The 14,990-nt window shown below is 38.7% G+C and overlaps 1 pseudogene; it reads right to left on the reverse strand.

Moving 5' to 3' along the window:
• Window positions 1–10,300, reverse strand: part of LOC144615155 (EF-hand calcium-binding domain-containing protein 13-like) — a 99,029-nt pseudogene extending 88,729 nt beyond the window's left edge.
• Window positions 10,301–14,990: the final 4,690 nt, after the last annotated feature.

Below are 14,990 nucleotides of genomic sequence, written 5' to 3' on the forward strand. Positions count from 1 at the left end.
GATCTCGAGGTTGTAAGTTTGAGCCCCACATTGGTTGTAAAGATTACTTAAAAGTTAAAAAATATAATTTTAAGTATATCACTAGAGAAAATCATCAAATCACAAAGGGAGAGAGTAAGAGGAAGAAAGGAACAAAGAAAACAAGCAACCAAGCCAGAAAACAAGCAACAAAATGGCAACAGTAAGTCCATACCTATCAATAATCACCTTCAATGTAAATGGACTAAATTCTCCAATCAAAAGACAGAGTGGCTGAATAGATTAAAAGAAAAAAAAAAAAAGACCCAAATATCTGCTGCCTCCTAGAGACTCCCTGTAGCTTTAAGGACACTTATAGACTGAAAGTGAAGGGATGGAAAAAGATATTCCATGAAAATGGAAACCAAAAGAGGGCAAATCTAGCTATAGTCATATTAGACAAAATAAATTTCAATAAATATTTTTTGTTTTTTGCTTTTTTAATTTTTTTAATGTTTGTTTATTTTTGAGAGAAAGAGACACACAGAGAGTGAGCGGGGGAGGGGCAGAGACAGAGGGAGACACTGAATCCAAAGCAGGCTCCAGGCTCTGAGCTGTCAGCACAGAGAGCAACACGGGGCTCAAACCCATGAACCATGGGATCATGGCCTGAGCGAACGTCAGTCACTTAACCAACTGAGCCACCCAGGCACCCCTCAATACGTGTTTTTTTTTTAATGTTTATTTTTGAGAGAGAGAGACAGAGCATGATTGAGGGAGGGGCAGAGAGAGAGAGGGAGACACAGAATCTGAATCTGAGCTGTCAGCACAGAACCCCATGTGGAGCTCCAATTCACGAACCGTGAGAGCATGAACTGAGCTGAAGTTGGACGCTTAACTGACTGAGCCACCCAGGTGCTCCCATCAATGGATGTTGTTTTTTTTTTAATGTTTATTTATTTTTGAGAGAGACAGAGACAGAATGCAAGTGGGTTAGGGGCAGAAAGACAGGGAGACACAGAACCCGAAGCAGACTCCAGGCTCTGAGCTGTCAGTACAGAGCCTGATGTGGGGCTCAAACCCACGAGCTGTGAGATCATGACCTGAGCCAAAGTCGGACGCTCAACCGACTGAGCCACTCATGTGTCCCTCAATGTATGTTTTTAAGCCAAAAATTACAACAAGAGACAAACAAGAATCATTACATAATGATAAAGGGGTGAATTAATCAAGAGGATATAGCAATTGCAGTGTTTATGTATCCAATATTAGAGCATCTAAACATACAAAACAAATACTAACAGATCTGAAGGGAGAAATAGACAGCAATGCAGCAATAGTAAGGGACACTTAAATACCCCCACTTTCAACAGTAGATAGACTAACTAGAGAAAAATGAAGGAGAACATTGAACTTCAACTATACTGGAAACCAAATGGACCTAACAGACATATAGAGAGCATTCTATCCAACAGCAGCAGCATATACATTCTCCTCAAGCACACATGCAACATTCTCCAGGATAGATAATTTGTTAGGCCACCAAACAAGTCTTTAAAATCTTAAGAAGACTGAAATCATATCAAACATCTTCTGTGACCACAAAGGTATAAAACAAGAAATCAATTACAAGAAAAAAAATGAAAAAAATGACATATGTAGCGATTAAACAATATGTTCCTGAACAACCAATTGGTCAAAGAGAAAATCAAAAGGGAAATAAAAAATACCTGGAGACAAAGTAAATGAAAACACAGTATACCAAAACTTATTGGATGCAGCAAAAGCTGTTCTAAGAAAAATGTTTATAGAGATAAACACCTACATAAAGAAAAAAGAGGGGCACCTGGGTGGCTCAGTTGGTTGAGAGTCCGATCGGCTCAGGTCATGATCTCACATGACAGCTGATAGCACAGAGCCTGGAGCCTGCTTTGGATTCTGTGTCTCCCTCTCTCTCTGCCCCTCCCCCACTCACACTCTGTCTCTGTGTCTCAAAAATGGATAAACGTTAAAAAATAAAACTTAAAAAAAAGAAAAAAGAAAGATCTCGAATAAACAACTTAATTTTATACCTCAAGGAACTGGAAGGGAAAAAGGAACTAAGCCCAAAGTTAATAGAAGGAAGGAAATAACAAAGCTCAGAAATATAGACTAAAAAGACAATAGAAAAGATAAAAGAAGCTAAGAGTTTGTCTTTTGAAAAAATAATCAAAATTGACAAATCTTACTAGACTAAGAAAAAAAGAAAAGTCTCAAATAAAATCAGAAATAAAGAGGAGACATTCAACTGATAACAGAAATACTAAAGCTCATAAGAAATTACTATGAACAATTATATGCCAACAAATTAGATAACCTAAAAGAAATTTATAAATTTCTAGAAACATACAAGACTGAATCATGAAGACATAGAAAATGTGAACAGACCAATTATTAGTAAGGAGATTGAATCAGTAATCAAAGACCTCCCAACAAAGTCCAAGATGGCTTCACTGGTGATTTCTACTAAACATTTAAGAATTAACACCAATCCTTCTCAAACTCTTCCCAAAAACTGAAGAGGAGGGAACACTTCCAAACTTGTTTTATGAGGCCAACACTACGGGTAACAAAACCAGACAAGGACACTACAAGAAAAGAAATCTGCCGTCCAATATCCCTGATAAACATAGATGCAAAAATTCTCAACGCAATATTTCAATAGTACATTATATTAGTACAATATTATTACAATACAATATTAATACTAATTAGTACAATACAATACTAATATTGTACAGTATTAGTACAATATGCTAATATTTCAATTGTACATTAAGAGGATCATAGACCATGATCTAGTGGGATTTACTTCTGGAATTCAAGGATGGTTCAACATAGGCAAAAAGGTAAATGTGATACCCCACAATATAGGGAAAAACCCATTCTTCTTCTGTGTTTCTCCTTTACTCCTCCATGACTACCACACTCACAACACTTCTGACACCAGATGTGTGAGGTATTCTTCCCCACCACCAAGCAATTCTCTGCCACACCAACTGGGTGTGGCACCAACTGGGTCCTACAATTTACCTCAATTCTAACACTATCTACCTGGATATACTGTCAGATTCCACAGGTTAAGGGATCAGTCCCACAAGACTGCTCCCACCCCACTTGTGCCAATCACAACTCCAGATTGTGACCTGTGCTTCGGACTCATCACCTATAAATGAGAGGCTCCCAAAAGACCCTCCTTGGATTTGATTAATTTGCTAGAAGAGCTCACAGAACTTAGAAAAATAGTTACATATGTTTACCAGTTTATTTTTTAAAATATGATAAAAGATACAGGTGAATAGCCAGATGAAGGGATACATAGGGCAATGTCTGGCAGGATCTTAGCACAGGAGCTTCTGTCCCCAAGGATTTGGGAGGACATCAGCCTCCTGGTATGTGGATGTGTTTACCAACCTGGAAGATCTCTGAATAGGCCTATACTATTGAGATTTTTATGGAGGCTTATTCATGTAGGTAGGATCAATTATTAATTCCATTTCCAGTCCCCTTCCCCTCTCTGGAGAACTTCTAGGTTGGTGAACACATCCACAGACTAGGAGGGTGACACATCCCAACCCCATGGGGACAGAAGCTCCTGTGCTTGGGACCCTCCCAAACCTCACCCAATGAATATCTTCATGTGACTATTCTTCTGTATACTCAGTCATGTCCTTTAATAAACTGCTGAACATAAATGTGTCCCTGAGTTCTGTGAGATGCTCTAGCAATTAATTAAACCTGAGTAGGGGTCATGGGGACCTCTGATTTGTACCCAAGTCAAACAGATTACAAAATCAATAGACAAAAATCAGTTGTATTTCTATACACTAACAAGAAACTATCAGAAAGATAAATTAAGAAAACAATCCCATTTACAATAGCATCAAAAAACAAAATACTTAGAAACAGATTTAACCAAGGAGGTGAAAGATGAGTACACTGAAAACCATAAAACATTAATGAAAAACACTGAAGAAGACACAAATAAATGGCAGGATGTTTTGTGTTTGTGGACTGGAAGAATTAATATTTTTAAAATGTCTTATACTACCCAAAGTGATTTATATATTAAATGCAATTCCTGTCCAAATTCCACTGGCATTTTTTGCACAGAAGTAGAATAAATAATCCTAAAATTTGTATAGAATCACAAGAGACCTCAAAGAGCTAAAGCAATTTTGAAAAGGAAATAGTAACACTTGTAGAACATAGTAAGCTCTTCGACATTGGACAATAATGTTTTGGATTTGACACAAAAAGCAAAGGCAACAAAAGCAAAATTAACAAGCGGGACTACATCAAACTAAAAAGTTTCTGGACAGCAAAGGAAACCATCAGCAAAATGAAAAGGGAATCTATAGAATGGGAGAAAATATTTGCAAACCATATATCTGATGAGTCAATATTCAAATATACAAGGAATTCATACAACTCAATAACATAAATAATCCAATTTTAAAAGGACTTGAATAGACATTTTTCCAAAAAAAGACATACAAATGGCCGACAGGTATATGAAATGGCTCACAATCGCTCATCATCAGGGAAATGCAAATCAAAACCATAATGACGTATCATCTCATACCTGCTAGAATAGCTGTTTTCAAGGAGGCAAGAAACGAGTATTGGCAAGAATGTGGAGGAAAGGAAACACTTGTGCACTGCTGGTGGGAATGTAAATTGGTGCAGCCACTATGGAAAACAATGTGGAGTTTCCTCAAAAAATTAAAAATATAACTACAATATGATCCTGCAATTCCATTTCTGGCTATATATCTGAAGGCAATGAAAACACTCTCAAAGAGATATCTGCACTCCTATATTCATCACAGCATTATTCACAACAGCCAAGGTATGGAAACAATATAAATGTCAATCAACAGATAAATGGCTAAAGATGTGTCATCACACACACACACACACACACACACACACACACACACACACACACAGGAATACTACCCAGCCATGCAACATGGATGGACCTTGAGGGCATCATGTGAAGTAAAACAGGTCAGACATAGAAAGGCAAATACTGGACGATCTTATATATATGTGGACTCTAAAAAAGCCAAATTCATAGAAACAGAGAGTAGAAGGGTGGTTTCCAGGGATGGAGGTGGGGGAAATAAGAAAAGAGAGAGGCTGGTAAAAGGGTAGAAACTTTCAGTTAAAAGATAAATAAGGTCTGTGGGCCTAATGTATAACATGGCTATAGTTGATAACACTATATTGCACAATGGAAATTTGCTAAGAGAGTAGAACCTAAGTGTTCTCACCAACATAGTAAGTAAATAAGGTAAACATGTGAAATGAGTAAAAGGTGGTAATCATTTCACAATGTAAACATATATTAAATCTTCACATTGTAGACTTAAATACATTATTTTGTCAAAAAAGACAAACTTGCAGGCATATGGATAATTGCTCTGCTGTAACTAGAAGCCCATGGTGGCTTATAGGCTTCCACATAGCTGTGAGAGAAATGAGAAAAAAAATGAAAAGAATGGCTACCTAGGAGTTAAAACTATACCAAAAGAAAGGCCACAAATATGCATGATCCTCCACACTTAGTACCTTATGAGAACACAGGAGCTACATTTTTGGTTCTCTCAAGCTTGCAGCAGTATAATTCCATTAAGTGAGTTCAGAGTTTAACTTACCTTTTTTTGTGCTCTAGCCTCAAACCCCTAATTTCATGTGAAATTGTCTTCTGTGTCATTTGAGAAAACTTGATGTCTTTCTTGTTGTCAATATGTCTCGATGGCAAGTTGGTTGCAAGAGAATTACAGCCTTCATCTGATAAATCGCTATTTTCTTCTGCCTGGGGAGTAACCAAGAGCCACAGTCAACCATGTTCTCTTTGCACAGGTAAGTTCAGTATGACCTTCTGGGTCAAATAATTCATTGTAGATAAATATTTTCTCTAAAGTGATGCTACCAGACAGAATTTTGTTGAAAAGGATTTAATTATCAGTGCATTAGTTCACATTAGGTACATGTTCTAAATGTCACCAACTATCCTTAGTGCATTATGTAGCTATAAAATGCCCAGCATTCGTGAACATAGCTAACGGTTGTGGAATCTAGTTCTTAAGGCATCTTTAAACTTACTTCATTAAATTAAAAACTCTTCTCCATGAACATAAGGGAAGGGAAGTGAAAATAATATAAAAACAGGGAGGGGGACGAAACATAAGAGACTCTTAAATATGGAGAACAAACAGAGGGTTACTGGAGGGGTTGTGGGAGGGGAGATGGGTTAAATGGGTAAGGGGCATTAAGGAGTCTCCTCCTGAAATCACTATTGCACTATATGCTAACTAACTTGGATGCAAATTAAAAATATATAAAGTAAAATTTAAAAAAATAATTAAAAAGAAATAAAAACTCTTCTCTACATCCACTATCAAGAGGATGAGAAGACAAGCCACAGACTGAGAGTAAATACTTAGAAAAGACATATCTGATAATGGGCTTTACTCAAAGTACTGTTATTCTGTATATTCAAAAATATATACAAAGAACTCTTAACAATAAGAAAAAGCACAACCCAACTTAAAAATGGGCAAAAGATCTTAACAAAGAAGACGTGCAGATGGCAAACAAGCAAATGAAAAGATCATTTGCTCAACATCATGTCAATAGGAAAGTGCAAATTAAAACATCAAGATACCACTACACATCTGTTAAAATGGCCAAATCCAAAATACTGACAAAACCAAATGCTGGCAAGGATGTGGAGCAAGAGGAACTCTTATTCATTGCTGGTGGGAATGCAAAATGGTACAACCACTTTGAAAGACAGTACTAAACATACTTATACCATATTTTGCAGCAATTACACCTTACTGGTATTTACCAAAGGAGTAGAAAACATATACCCACACAAAAACCTGCACACAGACGTTTAAAACAGCTTTATTCAGAATTGCCAGAACTTGGGGAAAAAAACAGTGCCCTTCAGCAGATGAATGGCAGTAGACTCAGTACATGAACTGTGGTACATCTAGAAAATGGAATACTATCTGGCACTAAAAAGAAAGGAACTATCAAGCCATGAAAAGACATGGAGGAAACTTAAATACATATTGCTAAGTAAAATAAGCCCATCTGCAAAGGCTACATACTATATGATTCCAACTATATGACATTCTGAATAGGTTAAACTATGAAGACTACAGAGACCAGCGGTAGTCAGTGGAGGAGGGAGAAAATGAATAAGCAGAGCACAGAAGATACGTAGGGCAGTGAAACTATTCTATATACTATAATAATGGCTACATGTCACTATACATTTGTCCAAACTCACAGAGTGCACAATACTGAATCAACCCCAATGTAAAGTATGGACTTTGGGTGATAAAGATATGTCCGTGTAGGTTTATTGATTGTAACAAATGTACCACGGTGGTGTAGGATGTTGATAGCGGAGGAGGCTGCACATGTATAGAGGCAGGGAGTATATGGGAACTCCCCACTCAACTTTGCTGTGAATCTAAAACTGCTCTAAAAAATAAAAGTCTATCGAGAAAAAAAATAAAGCAGCTATATTTCTTCTAAACAGACACCTCCCCCTCCAAAAAAGAACTAGGGCCTACGAGCAATGAACATGTTTAGAAAAAGAGGAATGAAGTGAGAAATATACTCTTTTGAAATGCGGCTGTTTGCAGGTCATCTGGGTAGCTCAGTGGGTTAAGCATCCAGCTCTTGGTTTCAGCTTAGGACATGATCTCACAGTTCATGAGTTCGAGCCCTGCATCGGGCTCTTTGCTGACAGTGCAGAGCCTGCTTGGGATTCTCTCTCTCCTTCTCTCTCTCCGCCCCTCCACTGTTCATCCTCACTTTCTCTCTCTCTCTCTCTCTCAAAAATAAAGAAACTTAAAAAAAAAAAAAAAAAAACATGGCTGCTTGCTTAAAACAACTGGACTGCATCTAGCTGATCAAAGGTATATTAGTTTTTAACCCCTGAACAAATTACAAAGGCCATGTATAAAGCAGATCACTAAGGGAGTTTAGAGAATCTCTATTTCTACACAAAATGTAAATTAAGGGAACTATTTCAGTGACTTTTAGGGTCTGCATACATTCATCTTACAACAGAGGCACACCTTTAACAACCTGCTTCAAAAAGGCAATCTGATTTGCTGCCCTAATATTTATTAGGAATGATGAAAAGTTTCCTAGAGATGTTGAGAAAAATGACTCAAAACAGAAACCAGGAAAATAAAAGGAGGAAGATCTAAAAAGACAGAGAGGCACAAAAACCTGTTATCAAAGACCAGATGAACAGAAGCAGTCAAATAGTGAACAGAAACTTTGATGATACAGAAAAGGAAGAAAATAATCTCTGAAATTCTGTGGTTAAAGGTGAACTGTCTGTGAAGTATAAACTACACAGTCTAAGGAAGACAAACTGGTATGATATATTAATGCTGTTAATTATTTTAACTTTTAAGAATCAGCTCTTCCAAATCAGCTCATGAGGATACAATCAACTAAGTATTAGGTATAAAAAAGTGGAACAGGTTAATAGACATATCACACTTCTTGGTACTTAGCAAGAAGCCTTGAAATTTTTTTTTTTTTTTTGCAGGGGTGGGGGGGCGCCTGAGTGGCTCGGTTGGTTAAACATCTGACTTTTGTTTTTAATTTTTTTAATGTTTATTTATTTTTGAGAGAAAAAGAGACACAGATGAGTGGGAGAGAGGCAGAGAGAGAGGAAGACACAGAATCCAAAGCAGGCTCCAGGCTCTGAGCTGTCAGCACATAGCCCGTCGTGGGGCTTGAACCCAAGAACCATGAGATCATGATCTGAACCAAAGATGGATGCTTAACCGACTGAGCTGCCCAGGTGCCCCTAACTTTTGATTTCAGCTCAGGTCATGATCTCACAGTTTGTGAGATCCAGCCTCACACCACGCTGTCTGCTGACAGCACAGAGCCTGCTTGGGATCCTCTCTCTACTTCTCTCTGCCCCTCTCCCACTCATGTTCTCTCTAGTGCACATGTGCTCTCTCTCAAAATAAATCAATAAACGTTAAAAAAATTTTTTTTTAATTTCTTTCGGATTACAGTATAGGTACATGTCATATGGTAGCACCAGATCCATTGAAAGCGTATATTTAAAAGGTTAAGACTCTCAGTTGACAATGTTGAATTTTTCCTGAGCCTTGTGCTCCTGGAAAACAGTGAAGATTAAAGGAATCCCTTCACCCTTTTGTGTTCTGAAAAATGGCTTGCTGCAAGGAATCACCCTTTTCCCCCATAAGCTTTAGATAAAACTCACAGATGCCACCCTTGTTTACCTATGTCAAGGCCAAATATCTTCAAAATTCCTTTTCTTTGCTCTACGAAATGATTTGCTAAACTGTTTTAACCCCACTGATTAATTAGAACAAAAGGATTATTAGCCAAAATGTGGTTAAGCTTTCCTCCTTCCTCCAGGCCCCTAAAATATTCTCTGATCTGTTTATCTCATCATGCCACTCTTTCATCCCACTTCCCCCAATCCAGTTCCTAGCCTTGTTGACTCCTCTCCATGAAAGAAAAGCCATTTTTGCCTAGCCCTTGAGCTCCTTGAAGATCTTATGGTCACAGCCTTCCCTCTCCTATTTCAATAAATAGTCCCTTAAAAAAAATAAATAAATAAATAAATAAATAAATAAATAAATAAATAGTCCCTTTCCTCCCTTGGAATAATCCTTTCGAATAAAGTCTCTCCTTACTAAGTCCGGGTTTGTTTTTTGTTTGACACAATACTGGCCAATGGATAAGAACATCTCCTGAATCACAGGGGAGAAGGCTAGAGACACTTGGTATCTTTTAGATTACCTTCTGGTTAGACTCCCACATCATTAATTATGTTACCTACAACCATTTATGTAGGTTTAAATCCTTTATTCTCCTAAAAAATTATCCCAGTCCCCTACCCCGCAAAATACTCTCAACATACACCACAGACCTCTTGATATTGCTGGGATGAAAGTTCATTATATGCCCACTAAAAGAACTCAAAACTCACCTTAGTTATTAAAAGATCCTATAATTATATTGCTCTATGAATCTGCTTACTGATTATGGGTGTGAGATAAATATAAACTAATTTTTTAATGTAAACTATTTTTAAAGAAGAAGAAGAAGAAGCAGCAGCAGCAGCAGCAGCAGCCTTTAGGAACTATTTTTGAAAAAAATACCTGGCAGAATAAAGGTACTTTACTTTCCATTTTTCAGTTTAGAGATAAATTCGGCCCTTGAGGACTCAAAGGTCTTGATGAACAAGTATGAATGAGCACAAAAGGATTTCCTGCCAAAAAAAAAAAAAAGATAAGAAAAAAATCATATGCCTGCTTAAGAGACTTAATTACATTTACCTACCTGGTTATCCCTGTAATGTAACACAGTATAATACCAAATAGATATTCCCCAAGCCATATATGTGTACAAAAACTAGAAAAAGCAGTTAGTAGATTGTAATTCGCAGGAGATCACACTGTACCTTAATTTTACCTTTTGTGGTATAAGAAGTAGAGAAATCCAAAACAAATGACATAAAAGGCAGAGAAATCCAGTTATATTTATTTATTCAAATAAACCCAGAGAAACAGAACTACTAACATAGCAGCAATTCCCAATGTTATTTAATGCTTACTATATACTAGACATTATGATGAACACTTTAACATAAATTATTTCATTTATTCCTTACAGATATTTTTTTAAGGAATTATCATTATCTTTATTTTACAGATGAGGAAAATAAAGACTCAGATCAAGTTGTCCAAGATTATACCGCCAACAAATAGCGGAGTCAGAATTTGAAGTCAGACAGCCTAACTCAAGAGCCATGGTCTTCAGCACCCTATAACATCGCCTCTCAAAAAAATACTATTGTAAACAAAAGATGCCTTAGCCTGTTTTAAATCAAAGATTTCCACATCACATACCAACCAATTTTCAAAATTCCTTGCATTTTCACAGGTTTTTTTTACTTATATCTGAGTTACAGTGGATGTGCTATTTATTACATTGCTAGTTATATTACATTGTTACAATTTTCAGGGTCATTTGCATACCATGAAGTTTTACTGCAAGTATTAATATTCTTAACAGAGATAGTACTTTAAAATCACTTACTTCTGAAATGTTATACTAATTACTGCTGAATGTGGTATGTCCAACATTCCTGGAATTCAAACCATGTTAAAAATCAAATGAAACCTTGTGACAAATAGCCATCTCAGAAGACATTAGGTGGCTATGCAGATTTCCCCAGCAACCCACTCGATGTAACCTCTTCGAGGTCTTCTCTCATGAGCTCAATCTTTACTTAGCAACTATTTGGTATAGTATGGTCTCCACCATTGTTACTGTCTTCACTATTCAACTGGCATTAATCATTTGCCTTGTATTTTTATTTGCCACATATACATCTCCTATATCAACTATAACTTATATTTCATGGATGGACTGAAAGAATGGATTGGTATCTTATCATTCTTTGAATTATTTCTCACAATAACAAGCACAATGCTATTTGTATAAAACAAAGGAAGGAGAGAGGTTCCGGAAGATGGCGGCGTAGGAGGACGCGGGGCTCACAGCGCGTCCTGCCGATCACTTAGATTCCACCTACACCTGCCTAAAGAACCCAGAAAACCGCCAGAGGATTAGCAGAAGGGAGTCTCCGGAGTCAAGCGCAGACGAGAGGCCCACGGAAGAGGGTAGGAAGGGCGGCGAGGCGGTGCGCGCTCCACGGACTGGCGGGAGGGAGCCGGGGCGGAGGGGCGGCTCGCCGGCCAAGCGGAGCCCCCGAGTCTGGCTGGCAAAAGCGGAGGGGCCGGACAGACTGTGTTCCGACAGCAAGCGCGACTTAGCGTCTGGGAGGTCAGAAGTTAACAGCTCTGCTCGGAAAGCGGGAAGGCTGGAGGACAAAGGGAAGGAGAGCTGCTGAGCCCCCGGACGGCAGAGCTCAGCTTGGCGGGGAACAAAGGCGCTCGCCAGCGCCATCTCCCCCGCCCATCCCCCAGCCAAAATCCCAAAGGGAACCAGTTCCTGCCAGGGAACTTGCTCGCTCCACGCAAACACCCAACTCTGTGCTTCTGCGGAGACAAACCTCCGGCAGCGGATCTGACTCCCTCCCGCTGCCACAGGGCTCCTCCTGAAGTGGATCACCTAAGGAGAAGCGAGCTAAGCCTGCCCCTCCAGCCCCCGTGCACCTTGCCTACCCACCCCAGCTAATACGCCAGATCCCCAGCAACACAAGCCTGGCAGTGTGCAAGTAGCCCAGACGGGACACGCCACCCCACAGTGAATCCCGCCCCTAGGAGAGGGGAAGAGAAGGCACACACCAGTCTGACTGTGGCCCCAGCGGTGGGCTGGGGGCAGACATCGGGTCGGACTGCGGCCCCGCCCACTAACTCCAGTTATACACCACAGCACAGGGGAAGTGCACTGCAGGTCCTCACCACGCAAGGGACTCTCCAAAATGACCAAACGGAAGAATTCCCCTCAGAAGAATCTCCAGGAAATAACAACAGCTAATGAACTGATCAAAAAGGATTTAAATAATATAACAGAAAGTGAATTTAGAATAATAGTCATAAAATTAATCGCTGGGCTTGAAAACAGTATACAGGACAGCAGAGAATCTCTTGCCACAAAGATCGAGGGACTAAGGAACAGTCACGAGGAGTTGAAAAACGCTTTAAACGAAATGCAAAACAAAATGGAAACCACGATGGCTCGGCTTGAAGAGGCAGAGGAGAGAATAGGTGAACTAGAAGATAAAGTTATGGAGAAAGAGGAAGCTGAAAGAAAGAGAGATTAAAAAATCCAGGAGTATGAGGGGAAAATTAGAGAACTAAGTGATACACTAAAAAAAAATAATATACGCATAATTGGTATCCCAGAGGAGGAAGAGAGAGGGAAAGGTGCTGAAGGGGTACTTGAACAAATTATAGCTGAGAACTTCCCTGAACTGGGGAAGGAAAAAGGCATTGAAATCCAAGAGGCACAGAGAACTCCCTTCAGACGTAACTTGAATCGATCTTCTGCACGACATATCATAGTGAAACTGGCAAAATACAAGGATAAAGAGAAAATTCTGAAAGCAGCAAGGGATAAACGTGCCCTCACATATAAAGGGAGACCTATAAGACTCGTGACTGATCTCTCCTTTGAAACTTGGCAGGCCAGAAAGGCTTGGCACGATATCTACAGTGTGCTAAACAGAAAAAATATGCAGCCGAGAATCCTTTATCCAGCAAGTCTGTCATTTAGAATAGAAGGAGAGATAAAGGTCTTCCCAAACAAACAAAAACTGAAGGAATTTGTCACCACGAAACCAGCCCTACAAGAGATCCTAAGGGGGATCCTGTGAGACAAAGTACCAGAGACATCACTACAAGCATAAAACATACAGACATCACAATGACTCTAAACCCATATCTTTCTATAATAACACTGAATGTAAATGGATTAAATGCGCCAACTAAAAGACATAGGGTATCAGAATGGATAAAAAAGCAAGACCCATCTATTTGCTGTCTACAAGAGACTCATTTTAGAGCTGAGGACACCTTTAGATTGAGAGTGAGGGGATGGAGAACTATTTATCATGCTCCTGGAAGCCAAAAGAAAGCTGGAGTAGCCATACTTATATCAGACAAACTAGACTTTAAATTAAAGGCTGTAACAAGAGATGAAGAAGGGCATTATATAATAATCACAGGGTCTATCCACCAGGAAGAGCTAACTATTATAAATGTCTATGCGCCAAATACCCGAGCCCCCAGATATATAAAACAATTACTCATAAACATAAGCAACCTTATTGATAAGAATGTGGTCATTGCAGGGGACTTTAACACCCCACTTACAGAAATGGATAGATCATCTAGACACACAGTCAATAAAGAAACAAGGGCCCTGAATGATACATTGGATCAGATGGACTTGACAGATCTATTTAGAACTCTGCATCCCAAAGCAACAGAATATACTTTCTTCTCGAGTGCACATGGAACATTCTCCAAGATAGATCATATACTGGGTCACAAAACAGCCCTTCATAAGTTTACAAGAATTGAAATTATACCATGCATACTTTCAGACCACAATGCTATGAAGCTTGAAATCAACCACAGGAAAAAGTCTGGAAAACCTCCAAAAGCATGGAGGTTAAAGAACACCCTACTAACGAATGAGTGGGTCAACCAGGCAATTAGAGAAGAAATTAAAATATATATGGAAACAAGCGAAAATGAAAATACAACAATCCAAACGCTTTGGGACGCAGCGAAGGCAGTCCTGAGAGGAAAATACATTGCAATCCAGGCCTATCTCAAGAAACAAGAAAAATCCCAAATACAAAATCTAACAGCACACCTAAAGGAAATAGAAGCAGAACAGCAAAGGCAGCCTAAACCCAGCAGAAGAAGAGAAATCATAAAGATCAGAGCAGAAATAAACAATATAGAATCTAAAAAAACTGTAGAGCAGATCAACGAAACCAAGAGTTGGTTTTTTGAAAAAATAAACAAAATTGACAAACCTCTAGCCAGGCTTCTCAAAAAGAAAAGGGAGATGACCCAAATAGATAAAATCATGAATGAAAATGGAATGATTACAACCAATCCCTCAGAGATACAAACAATTATCAGGGAATACTATGAAAAATTATATGCCAGCAAATTGGACAACCTGGAAGAAATGGACAAATTCCTAAACACCCACACTCTTCCAAAACTCAATCAGGAGGAAATAGAAAGCTTGAACAGACCCATAACCAGCGAAGAAATCGAATCGGTTATCAAAAATCTCCCAACAAATAAGAGTCCAGGACCAGATGGCTTCCCAGTGGAGTTCTACCAGACATTTAAAGCAGAGATAATACCTATCCTTCTCAAGCTATTCCAAGAAATAGAAAGAGAAGGAAAACTTCCAGACTCATTCTATGAAGCCAGTATTACTTTGATTCCTAAACCAGACAG

The sequence above is a fragment of the Panthera onca genome (assembly GCF_046562875.1).
Source record: "Panthera onca isolate mPanOnc1 chromosome E1 unlocalized genomic scaffold, mPanOnc1 haplotype 2 h2.Chr16_ul_5, whole genome shotgun sequence".
Lineage (NCBI taxonomy): Eukaryota > Metazoa > Chordata > Mammalia > Carnivora > Felidae > Panthera > Panthera onca.